Source organism: Colobus angolensis, unplaced genomic scaffold (genome assembly GCF_000951035.1).
Source record: "Colobus angolensis palliatus isolate OR3802 unplaced genomic scaffold, Cang.pa_1.0 Scaffold58, whole genome shotgun sequence".
NCBI classification, from domain to species: domain Eukaryota; kingdom Metazoa; phylum Chordata; class Mammalia; order Primates; family Cercopithecidae; genus Colobus; species Colobus angolensis.
The window spans coordinates 1,947,998-1,961,780 of record NW_012119376.1 but is presented as its reverse complement, the minus strand read 5'-3'; the positions used below and the strand labels follow the sequence as shown (position 1 = coordinate 1,961,780).

Sequence of the window (13,783 nt, the reverse complement as noted above, 5' to 3'; positions counted from 1 at the left end):
TGATTCAATTATCTCTCACTGGCTCCCTCCTGCAGCACATGAGGATTGTGAAAACTACAATTCAAGATGAGATTTGGGTGGAGACACAGTCAAACCATATCGTGTAATTTTAGTTATGGGGAAATACTTGAATAATGGAAAATTTTCTTGTAAATTTGATGAAAACTGTAAATGCACAGATTCAAGAAGTTCAACAAATCCCAAGACAGAAAAACACACATGAAGACACAAACATGCCAAAGCCCATCATAATTAAAATGCTGATAATAAGTGATGATGAACAAAAAACTTTTCTTGTTGTTGTTTTTGTTTTGTTTTGAGACAGGGTCTCACTCTGTCGCCCAGGCCAGAGTGCAATGGCGTGGTCTCAGCTCAGAAATCCTGTGAGTCAAAAGATATCTATAAAGTACTAAATGAAAAACACTCACGACCTAGCCGTATCCAGCAGGAATATCCTTTAATAAAGCCTTTAAGAATAAAGAAAAAAATAAAGATTTTTAGACAAGCAAAAGCTGAGAAATATTTGTCACTAGAAAATTTGTACTACAGAAATGCTAAATGTTGTTCTTCAGGAAAATTACATAATAAACTTAAATCTTTGCGAAGTATTGAAATTGAAAAGTACAGGAATAGTAAATGTGAATAAACATTGTTCTCATTTTTTGATTCCTTAAAAGATAATTGTCAGTGAAAAAAATATAATCAATATATTATATATTTTGTAATACATGTAGAAGTAAAGTCTATGCAAAAATACAGGTTGAGTATCCCTTGGCCAAAATGCTTTGTTTTGAATTTGAAGTGTTTTGAATTTTGGATTTTTTTGAATATTGGAATATTTGAGTACACATAATGAGGTATCTTGGGAATGGGACCCAAGTCTAAACACAAAAGTAATCCATGTTTTATACACACCTTATACACATATCCTGAAGGTAATTTTATGCAATATATTTAATATTTTTGCGCATGAAACAAAGTTTGTATGCAATGAGTTGTAGAAGGCAAAGATGTCAGGTATGGAATTTTCCACTTGAAGCATCAATTTGGTACTCAAAATGTTTTGAATTTTGGAGCATTTCAAATTTCAGACAGAAAAGATGTATCCTGTTGTACAGTTCTTACTTTATATGGGAAGAGGCGTATTATTAATTGAAGGTAGACTGTGAAAGGTTAATGATGCATATTGTAAACCTTAAAGCAGACACTTTTAAAAAGAGAGAAACACTAAGTCATAGTGCTGATGAAACAGACTAAAATGAAATACTTGATTTATATGATAGAGGGCAGGAAAAGAGAAAAAAGAACTCAGAACAAGTGGGTCAAAGAGAACATAAATAGTAAGACAAAGAATTTCAACATAACTCTATTAATAATTACATTAAACCCAAATGTAAGTCCAATTAAAAGGCGGAGATTGTAAGACTGAATAAAAAAAATGACCTACTACTTACATACTGTCTACAAGAAATTCACTTTAAATATCAAAAAAGGATAAAAGTAAAAGAATGATAAAAGATGTAACATAAACACTGTGTAAAAGTGTAACCAAACACTGATCATAATAAAGCTGAACTGTGTCTTTTAAGATTATATGGGAATTCGAAACAAGAAATATCACCAGGGATAAAGAGGGCATTTCATAAGACTAAAGTGTTCAATTTATCAAAATATCATATCTGTTATCACGCCATCATAACAGACCTGAAGTCAACATTCACTAATTCTGTGATCTTTAAGCATGTGACTTCGGCTTTCTTAGTCTAAGTTCCTTAATTTTATAAAATGGGGCTACTACTTGACAGGACCATTGCTACTAAAAGTACTCTGAGTTCTATGTGAAATGTGAAATTATTTCTCTGCCCATTTTCATATGTTTATTTTTAACTTTTTAACTCTTCATTTTTAAATCATTTCAGGTTTATAAAGCAGCTACAAAAAATCTTTGTATATTTTCACCAAAATTTCTCAGAAGTTAACATCTTATGTAACTAAGTTATCAAAATCAGGAGATTAAACATTGATTCAGTACAATTATCAAACCTTCTTTAAAGTTTTTACCAATTGTCTCTCTAATGTCATTTTTATTGTCCAGGTTCCAATCCATGATCACATGCTGCTTTGGGCTGCCATGTATATCTACTCTCCTTTATTCTAGAACTGATTCTCAGTGCTGCTTTGTCTTTCATGGTCTTGTCACTTTTGAAGAGCGCTGGTCAGTTATGTTTAGAAATATTTCTAAATGTAGGGTCATTATTTTTTTTTATTTGAGACAGTCTCGCTCTGTCACCCAGGCTGGAGTGCAGTGGCGCAATCTTGGCTCACTGAAACCTCCTCCTCCCAGGTTCAAGTGGTTCCCCTGCCTCAACCTCCCGAGTAGCTGGGATTAGAGGTATGTGCCACCTTGTCAGCCTATTTTTTGTATTTTTAGTGGAGAGCATGTTTCACCATGTTGACCAGGCTGGTCTCGAACTCCTGACCTCAAGTGATACACTCGCCTCGGCCTCCCAAAGTGCTGGGATTACAAGTGTGAACCATTTCGCCTGGCCAAATTTAGGTCTAGCTGATAGATTCTACAATTAAATATACATTTTTGAGTAAAAATATCACAGAAATTATGCCATGTCGTTTTAAGTGCAGTGTATCAGGAGACACAGGCCATTGATTTGTCTCTTACTGATGATGTTAACTTTGATTACTTGGTGAAGGTGGTGTCTTCCAGGTTTCTTTACCCTAAAGTTACTATTTTTCTCGTTATTATAGTAATTTTAAAAACCCTCAGAAAGTGTACCCTGTCACGTTTTCCCATTAAGCTTGGCATAAACAGAGAGAAGGAAGGAGGAAGGGGGGTGCAGAGAGAGTGAGAGAGAGGAGAGAGAGAGTGAGAGAAAGGAGAGAGAGAGACAGAGAGAGAGAAAGAATGTGAGAGAGAGTGGATTCCTGACATCTTTTTAGGAGTACATTGTATCCATTTCTGCATTTCCATATCTTTTCTTAAACTACTTTAATTTTAAAAAAGAGATAGAAGGAATCTACTCTATTCTCATCCCAATCAGGCTGGAGCTAATTTAGACTTGCCAAAGATAAAGAACTCCCCAGGAGCTGGGCATGGTGAGTTATGCCTATAATCCCAGAGTTTTGGGGAGCCAGGACAGGAGAATCCCTTGAGACTAGGAGCTCAAGGCTACTGTGAGCTATGATTGCTCCATGGCACTCCACCCTGGGAACAGAGAGAGAGAGAGACCCTGCCTGTGAAAAAAAGGAACTCCTTAGGCACCTGAATTTTGTTGATGTTAATTCCTGTTTCAGTGGGAATGTGTAAGGCCTCTATAAGGGGAACAAAGGGAATGTTGGTCTCTCCCTGGGTTTTTCTCCAGGTGGCATGTCATTTTCCCCTCCATCAGCTGAAGTCTCTCATTACACCCTAGGCAGTTGTTCTTGAACTCAGGCACAGGAGGAGTTTCCTTTCTGGGATATTGAGCAAGTCCATTTTTACCTGATAACTTCATCCAATATTCATTCTTCGCTCTGAAAGCTGCTCCTCCCACGTGCAAATCAACACACCCTCATCCTACTCTGCCTGTTTATGTCACTACTTGATCTGACGATTGTTTGTAATGGTCACATCTGTTGCTTACCTGCCTTGTAGGAGGCCGTGGAGATGAGCAAGGTAATATGTGTTCAAAGGAAAGGAAAACATGTTCTACTTTGAGCCACACTCTCTTTTGGGGGCACAACATTACTGAAGTCATCATCTGCCCAGGAAACCTCATGATTTAATCATAGGAGATATCCTTTTACATGTAGGAAACTATAATTTCCGAAGAGTGAAGGGACTTAGTGAAAACACAATTGAAGATGTAAATAATCTAAACTTAGAACTTAAATTTCCAGATTGTAAGGACTCTGTTTAAAACACTACTGGCTCTCAGATGCCATGGAGCACCTAAGAAAGCTGTATGAAGATGAGTTAAGATCCAATTTCATATTTACACAAAATTGCTATATTCTAGACACTAAAGTACAGACAGAAGTAATTCTTCTCAAGGTGAAATGCATTTAATTAGGAGTAAGTCCATGTGTAACAATTTAAAAAATAACTTTATAGCCATTGACTTTACACTCATATCAGAGCTGAGTTCTAACCATGGTTTTAATTTTTTAAAAAATAATATTTATTCTTTTTTGGTTCAAAAAACAATACAAGGACAGTGTAAAATTGAAATTGTAGAAAAATGTATTATAAAAATGTAAGATGTAATGTAAAAAAATAAAAAGCACTGTTAAAGATAATCACTATTCTAGTTTTGGTTAGTAAAATCCTCCAACTTTTCTGCCTATGTAATATAAAAATATTTACATATTTTATATTATTTTCTATATTTAATTATACAAGTATATTGATAATTCATAATCATATTATATAATCATATGTAAGTAATCATTATAAATATGTAATTATCATTATATTAAAGTATGAGATGATTCTTACTTTTTTGAGAAAGCTCCTTTTTACACTTATTATGAAGCTTTTCCTGTGAAGTTATACAACCTGAGTTTTAATGAGTGTAAAGTATTCTATTGGATGGTTGAACCGTAATTTATGTAAATATTATATAATATTTATGTAAATAATATATTGTTGGGACATAAAGTAGTTTTCTTTAAAATACTATTAACAATGGCCATGACCAGCTTGGGCAACATGGGAAAATCCCATCTCTACAAAAAAATTTTAAAAAATTAGCCAGGCATGGTTGCATGTACCTGCAGTCCCAGCTACCCACTATCCTGAGGTGGGAGGCTCATTTGAGCCTGGGAGATGAAGGCTACAGTGAGCCGTGATCATATCACTGCACTCCAGCCTGAATGACAGAGCGAGACTCAAATAAAACCCCAAACCCAACAACGATTAAATTAATATTCAAATATTTGAATCTTTATGTACATTCACAATAGGTAAAATATGTATAAATTAAAGTTTAAACTTATTTATTAATAAGTTATCAAAATCAGGAGATTTTTGTCACATATTTCCGTATTTCCTCTAGAAAGATTTACCCCAATTTACAATCTTCGAGCACTGTCATTTACTTCTTTGTTTTGACTATGAGGAGTGCATCTGGCCGCAGAGAACAGAAAACCCGACCACAGCAGTAAAAGTAAGAAGTCTGTTTGTCTCAGACCACAAGAAGGCCAGAGGTTATCAATCTTTTCATCTTTTTCATTCAGTAGTGTTTCACAAGTATTTGCCTATCTATCACCTGTATTAGCCCATTCTCACACTGCTATAAAGAACTGCCTGATACTGGATAATTTATAGAGGAAGAGGTTTAACTGACTCACAGTTCTGCATGGCTGAGGAGGCCTCAGGAAACTTATAATCATGCTGGAAGGGGAAGCAAACACAATCTTCTTCACATGATGGCAGGAAGGAGAAGTGCCTAGCAAACAGGAGAAAGTCTCTTATAAAACCATCAGATATCGTGAGAACTCACTATCATGAGAAGAGCAGCATGGGGGTAACCACCCCCATGATTCAATTACCTCCCACTGGGTCCCTCCCATGACACATGGGAATTATGGAAACTACAATTCAATATGAGATTTGGGTAAGGACACAGCCAAACCATACATATCACACCATGCTTTTTAAAAGTTGACATCATCAAATGGCTATAATTATACAATAATTTTATTCTAATCATTCCCTAGTTTTCCTTTTTATGTTATTTTAATTAATCCTGTTTTGAACAGCTTTAGGTATAATTTTTAGGTTACATCTTGGATTATTAGAGTCCTATGACTGAGGATTTCTACCTATTTTGATATCGTGGTCTAGTATTTTAAATTTTTAAAAAATTTATTTTAAAATGAACTTTGTATACTAGAATAGTCTTAGATTTATAGGGACGTTGCAAAGATAGCACAGAGGGTTCCCATAAACCCTGCATCCAGTTTCTCTAATTGTTAACATCTTCCGTTACTATGGTACTTTTGTCATAACTAATGAATCAATATTAGCACATCATTATTAATTAAAGTTCATACTTTATTCATATGTTCTTAGACTTTACCTGTTGTCCTTTTTCGGTTCCAGAAACCCACCCAGAATACCACTGAGTCATCATGTTTCCCTGGACTGTCTTTAGGCTGTGGCAGTTTCTCAGACTTTCCTTACTTTTTGATGACCTTGACAGTTTTGATGAATAGTAATCAGGCATTTTGTAGAATTTTCCTCAATTTGGACTTGTATGATGTTTTCCTCATGATTAGATGGTGGTTACAAATTTTGGGGAGGAAGAACACAGAGGTAGAATGCCATTTTCCTTACATCACATTGAAAGTTCATGCTGTCAACATGACCTGTCACAGATGCTGTCAAACGCAATTATGTGGCTGAAGCAGAGTTCTTTTCCACTGTGAGTTACTCTTTCCCCTTCCATCCATGCTGTGTTCTTTAGAAGGAAGTCACTATGTGCAGCTCATACTTATGGGGGTTGTTGTGGGGGAGTTATTCTCCACATCTTTGAGGAGATAGCTATACAAATTATTTGGAATTCTTTTGTACATGTTATTTATTCAATAACTCATGGATATTTGTTTTATACATTGGGATATAATGTAATACTGCACTATTTATCTTCTTGCTCCAATTACCCCAGCTCTGGCCATTGGGATCTCTTTCTGTTGGCTTCTATGTTGCCATACCCATTTTTGTTTTGTTTTTAGCATTTCCTTATTTTATGACACTACGCGATGCTCCAGACTTGTCTTGTACATTTTCTGCCCCATTCGTATAATCAGCCATTTCTCCAAGGAGCCTGATGCTTTGTATTGGAGAATAGTATTACAAACCAAGATCTAGAAACTGAGTATGCTTAATACTTTATAACCTGTAATCAGTGATATATTTTTTCTAATTTTAATCCCATTCACATTGCAATTAAAAATTCATATACAGACACGTAAAATATCTTCAATTAAGCCTATTCTTTGTGTCTTGTTCTTGACAGAAATAAAGCAAGGCTGTTCTCAAGCATACGCTGGATTTCTTTTAATATTAATATGACTAAGGGTGATACATGGACAGTTGCTTGCTGGGCAGAATGCCTTTTCACCCTTTCAGAGGTCCACCTGAAATCTCAACCTCGGCCTTAGGATCACCTCCTATAAGCTCTGTGAATTGCACAGGAGGCGAGACAAGGTCCACTCTGTCATTCTGCCTCACCTCAGTAAACCCAGACATGAAAAGCTACTTCTATTCTCATTTCTCTAACTTCATACCTTCCATTAAATAGCCCCAATATTCCACCTCTGAAAAATAAATTGTGTATAGCAAGGTATTAAAACAGCAAAACACATCCTGATTTGAAGCTTCATTTTGTGCCATTCTATTTGTAACACCATTTTTATGAAACGATGAGAAAAAAAAGAACAAATTCAAGAAATATGAAGAATCACATTCATTTTTATGCAGGCATTATATGCATTGTCCAATGATCAAGACCATTGGCATTAGAGTTAAAGTAAGAACAGAGAAGTAATGCAGTGGAGAATCAAATCCATCAATTACATTAACAGCAAATTGCACACTAATCCTTTGTCTATTATTTACAGTATCAATAAGTGTATCCTGTCTAGACTACAGAATACTTAAACTCAAAGGTGTCAATAATAACAAATAAAGAATAACATTATTAAATAATAAACATCAGTTAAAAATTAAAATGAACAGAATATAAGAAAAAGCACCCTATAGACTGTGTTTGTAAACCTAGCCTACTTTACGAAACTGTTAAAGGAATTATGATTTATGCTAGCCGATAAATCTGATTTTGACAATTGGGTAAAGAAAAATCTCAGATTTTTTAAATTAAAAAATTTATTTTGCTGGAAAAAGGATTCCTATATGAATAAAATTTTAAATTTACATAATCAGTATTTTAGTATTTCCCAATTTTTTATGTGGTTTTCAAATTCGTATCTTATCAGTGTCATGTCAAATAAAAAGAGCTGAATTAAATGGTTTATCTTGACCATATTTAACAACCACGACTTCTATAGCTGCAAACAAAGCTTATCCATTACTAAATGCAGTGTAGAATTTAACTTATATTTAGATAAAGTCAGGAAATGGCACCTACATTGTCCTCAGTTTTCTTTCATTTAGACAAAAACTGAGTTTCCCCTTTTATTGAGTTGTTCAGTTAAAAGGCTGTTTCATTTGGAGAATGTGACTGCTGGCTGCTGGTGAGAATGGGCAGGACAGAGCCAGGCCTGACTGGAGAGGGAGCCATTCTTCCCCCTCAGAAGCTGACTCAGGTTCCAAGGTTTATGCCCTGGACTTTTGCCCACGGGCATTTACTCAGAGAAAATTTGTTGAGTACAATCATGGTTGTTGAGTATAATCATGATGACCCCTGACTAGTCATTCATTTCATATAGGAACTCCTTGGCATGTGTTTCAGAGGACTGGACTGAGAGTGGAGATCCATGACATGATACCAGTGTCTCCATGAACATGCAGGTCCTAGGGACGGGTGGTGTAGGTGTCCATGGCGAAACAAGGCCTTAGCTGGTAGACTGGATTTCAGGTACAGGATTCTGACACCCACCAGGAAATTTTCCTGGAAGAAAAACAAGCTCTTAGGTTTCTGAGAGGAAAACCAGATAGGTTATTTAACAAAGATCTTAAATTAGGTTAATGCAGAAGCCCAACTTTAGAATCAGTGGCACATAGCAAGATTGAGCTTGGGGACAAGACCACTTTCTTTTAAGAGCCTGACACTGAAGGATGTGTGACTAGGGTGTGAGCATAGGAGTCAAAATTCAGCAGGAGACATTTATCCTAGATCAGATTAAAAGCAAAGGGGTCTTAGCCTCAGAAAAGTAGCTACTGGAACAGAGCACATGGAAGGCCTGTACTTTGGGACTGACTGGCTAACTTGGCAGCTTTTAGTATGGGGTCAAACCTAGTGGGACTTGATATTAAGAATGGGACTTGATACTGAGGCTTCTGCCTGGGGGATTAGCACAGTTTAAATATGGCCTGACACAGGGGTCGAGTTGCTCTTGTATATGGGATGTCAGGAGTCCCAGCTGTGGAGAACTGGGAATTATAGAGACTGAAATCAGAAGACATGACGACTAAATGTAATGTCACACCCCGAATTGGATCCTGGAGCAGAAAGAGGTTATTCGGTAAAAAGTAAAAATATCGGAATAAAGTTTGGACGTTAGTTAATTAAAGTGTGTCAATATCCATTCACTAGTTATTACAAATTAATCATAGATATGGGATATATTAGCAATAAGGGAAACTGGGTACAGGTTATATAGCCATCTTCTGTACTATCATCATGACTTTTTTTTGTAAATCTGAAACTATTCAAAAGTAAAAGTTTATTTTTTAAAAATCAGGCACCTCATTATCTTCCTCTTGTTTTTTCTCTTCTCATGTAAACACTTTTCCCTGTTCAAGGAGAAAAGAGCATTTCCATTTCATTTTATCTGAATGCTTAATATCTTTCCAGTAACATGTTTTACGTTTCTTTTGTCTATGTCATATATTAAAATGAGCCCATTTTGCTTACTTACTACTCTGTCTTAGTCTAGTCAGACTGCTATAAAAAAATGCCATAAACTGAATGACTTATATGCAATAGGAATTTATTCCTCATAGTTCAGAAGGCCAGGAAGTTCAAGAACAAGGTGCCAGCAGATTTGCTACCAGGTGAGGGCCCACTCTCATTCACAGAAGGCATCTTTTCCACCCTCACTTGGTGGAAGGGGTAAGGGATCTTTCTTGGGCCTCTTGTAAAAGGCAATCCTATTCATGAGGGTTCCATCTTCATGATCTAATCATTTCCCAAAGGCCTCACCTCCTAATACTGTCACATTAGAGAAGTTTTCAACATATTAAATTTCAAGGCACACTCAGATCATAGCATAACAAAAATTGTTCAATAACAAAAAAAAACATGTACTATGACTTCAGATATAATATTAATTGAAGAAATGATTTTATAAATTAGAATAAAGCATATTTTTAAAATAGTGTTTAAAAACAGAATAAATTGACTTTTTACTTTCAAGTCAGTAAAGGCTACTTTTTAAATTAGTACTTGACATCATTTTAAATTTAATTTATCCCCTCACTTCCTTCTTTCATCTCTCTCTCTCTCTACTTGTTGCATTTTGTTAAAAATCTACAATTATATTTGAGAGCTTGGAGTTGTCATATCTTTGACACCATCTACTTCAATTCTATCTTTTGATAAAGAAATGGAGGTTCAGGGTTTTGATAAGCTACTCAAAATGAACTATGCAATTCCATGTAGTAATAAATAACAAAACTGGGCCTAGATCCAGTAGTCTACCAGTATTAATACATTTTCATGATGCTGATAAAGACATACCCAAGACTGGGCAATTTACAAAAGAAAGAGGTTTATTGGACTTAACAGTTCCATGTGGCTGGGGAGGTCTTACAATCATGGTGGAAAGCAAGGAGGAGCAAGTCACATTTTACAAGGATGGCAGCAGCAAAGAGAACTTGTGCAGGGAAACTCCCATTTTTAAAACCATCAGATCTCGTGAGAGTCATTCACTATCACAAGAACAGCATGGGAAAGACCAGCCCCCATGATTCAATCATCTTCCACTGGGCCCCTCACACAACACATGGGAATTATGGGAGCTACAAGATGAGATTTGGGTGGTGATGTAGAGCCAATCCATATGACTGCCTTCTAACAAAATGCACATTTTAATGCACAATCTTGCCTTCACTCTATAAAAATTACTGTTTCCAGAGTTATTCTTGAAATTTCCCTTCCTATAAAGACAAAGACAAGTTTGTGTCAATGGCTATTTGCTTGGACTTTATCATCCCTTGTTCCATCAGGACTGATGTGAATCCTTTTACAGCTTAACTTTATAACCTCTTTAAAAGGAAATGCTGAGAAAAATTCATGATTCTCATACTTAGATAAAAGTGCCAGCCAGTTAGTAATTTTTAAAAGAATTTTACTACTATATGGATTTTCCCCAATCTAATCCAATTTTCTGAGTGCATATATGCACTAAAATTTTAAGAGTGTAAACATCAATGTTGTTTTTAAAGTCAGATCTCCAAAGAATTATAAAGCAGTAAAGGAAATGAAATATATTAGCCTTGAAGGTGATGCTATAAAGATATGCAGTTACGTGTAGGAAGAAACATATTCATTTGTATATTCTGGGCTGTTCTTTATTTTGTGGCTGCAGTCTGCTTGCTGTGATTTTCCCTGAGGGAATTTCTGCTTCCATTCCAAGTGTTCTGTGTTCCAAAACAGCTACCAAAGTTTATCGCTAATGTTCTTTCCATTCCCTACAAGTCAATGTCCTGCCACATTAAAGAGGTGTTTTCATGTCTTCAGAGCATCTCTTCTATACCCATCCCATCCCTAAACTACAGCTACCAGAGGTGGTTTCCCTGACAGCACCTGCTGTCATCTTACATGGCCTCCATGGATGGTTCAAGGAACAATGCAAGGGTATTTAGAAGTGAAGGAAAATAGGGCTTGAGAGATTACAGTTATGACGGGCCTGGGTTCCTTGGCCCTACCTTGCCATCGTTCCTAAGTTTAATTTGGGGCTTGGTGACTCTCTGGCGCCACACTCTGGCATCCTGATCATCAGCAAAGCCCTTTGGACTCATCAAGCAGTGCAGCGCAGATCATCACAGAGAAACCCGTGGAGAAAACAACGTAAAAATCTCTGTGAAACTTATCATATTCCAGAGATATAGGACTGATTTGAGTAATTTTCTTTCAAAACTTGTTTTCTTCGGGTATTTAAAGTCAGAGTTAGGCACAAGTTTGGCTTTGAGTTCCCCATTTTACCATATACTTCTTCGTTTTCATTTTTTTCTATATACAATTAACATAGGCATCATCGAACAAATTTATTCAAAAGGAATAATGAAACTCTCCACCCCATCCTTACACCATGCCTGAGAGAAAACCACTGATCTCAATTGCTCTATATCCTTCCCGTTTTTGGACGGTGTTTATGCAAATATGTACATATACTACCAAAAATATATCATACTGTGTGTATGTGTAACTTACACTTACCTTTTTACTAAACAATATACATTGGGTATCTTTCTATATCAATACACAAAGAGTCATTTCATTCTTTTTAATAGCCATATAGTATTCCACTCTGTGATACGGAGTTATTATAATCTATTTAACCAGTCCTCCAATGATAGGCATTTGGATTAGTTTCACACTTGTAATATAAGTGGCATCATTATACATATATCTGTGATTACTCGGAGAAATATTTTTGCAGAATAAATTTCTAGAAGAGAAAATCAAAATGTGTCAGTGTATTCTTCCGTCAAGAACGATTAAAGTCCATATTTTTTCCTATTGCCATACCTAACAATGTAAATTTTTAATACATTTTAGTCTTTGTTAGTCTAATTTTGTTTACTTAATTGTGAGTTTGTATATTTTTTAAGAACTATGTTTAATGATCATCTATGTTACTTCTTTGTGAATTCTGTGTGTATGTTTGTTGTTTATTTTCTGTGGTGGTGTTTTCCTTTATCTTACAGATTTGTGAAAGATAATTTTAACACACTGGGTGTCATTGCAATTTCCCTCATTTTGTCATTTGTCTTTTATCTTGGTTTATATAGTCATTTCATTCACCCTTTTCTTTATGGTTTGTACTTATCTGATATGTTTAGCAAGGTGTTCCTTACATAAAAATTATTTTCCACTGCTCCATTTATTATTTTTGCTATTTTTAAAACGTTAACCAATCTAGAGACCTTTTAGGATATGGTTCTGAAGTAGGAATATAGATTCATTTCTTCCCAATTGGGTAGGCAAATTTTGCAACCCATTCATTGAACAACATGTCTTTTCTCCACTAATATTAAATATCACTTTTATTATATAGTAAATCTCATATACACCAAGGTCTATTTTTTATTATGAATAACTCATTGACCTATTGATTTTTATCACTGTTAGTATCAGAATGTTTTAATTGCTGTATTTTATAATATGTTTTATCAAATTACAGACTAAGACTTCATTAATCATTTTCACATTGCTCATAGCATTCTAACTTATTTATTATATTTCAAATGAAATTTTAAACTAATTTTTCAAGGTTCTGAAAATGCTTAATTTAGTTTTTAATTGTAATTGCAATAATTTTATTATAACTTATTACTTTATACTCTTCCCCCTATATAGTTATGTTTCCTCATTTATTTTAGTCTTTCGTTTGTGTTTAATTGAAAATCTTACATCTTTCTTATTGGATTTATTTCTAGGTATGTTTATTAGCATTATTAATGAGTCTTGTTTTCCACTTCCTTTTCTAACTTTTCTTGATTTTTGGTATATTAATCTTGTATTAACTGCTTTCTCGTACTTTCTGTTGCTGTAGCAAATAGTTTTCTTGATTTTACTCCAAGGAAGTTATATAATTTTTGGTAAAAATCATACATTTTACAACCAATATATACTTTCTTTCCTTTCCTTATGTTCTTTCATTGGCCATAAATTCCAGAATCTTGTTGAATAATAGAAGTATTAATAGAAAGGATTCTTTTTTTTATATTATACTTTAAGTTCTGGGGTACATGTGCACAACATATAGGTTTGTTACATAGGTATACATGCGGTATGCTGGTTTGCTGCACACATCAACTCATCATTTATATTAGGTATTTCTCCTAATGCTATCCCTCCCCCAGTCCCCCACCCCC

General features: G+C 35.0%; 1 long non-coding RNA gene across 1 annotated transcript in view; it reads right to left on the bottom strand.

Moving 5' to 3' along the window:
* Positions 1-13,783, bottom strand: part of LOC105526138 — a 70,415-nt gene that overhangs the window by 48,629 nt on the left and 8,003 nt on the right. Inside the window, exon 2 of the long non-coding RNA XR_001004027.1 lies at positions 6,078-6,366. This is a non-coding gene — a long non-coding RNA (uncharacterized LOC105526138). The remainder of the gene's footprint in view (positions 1-6,077; positions 6,367-13,783) is intronic.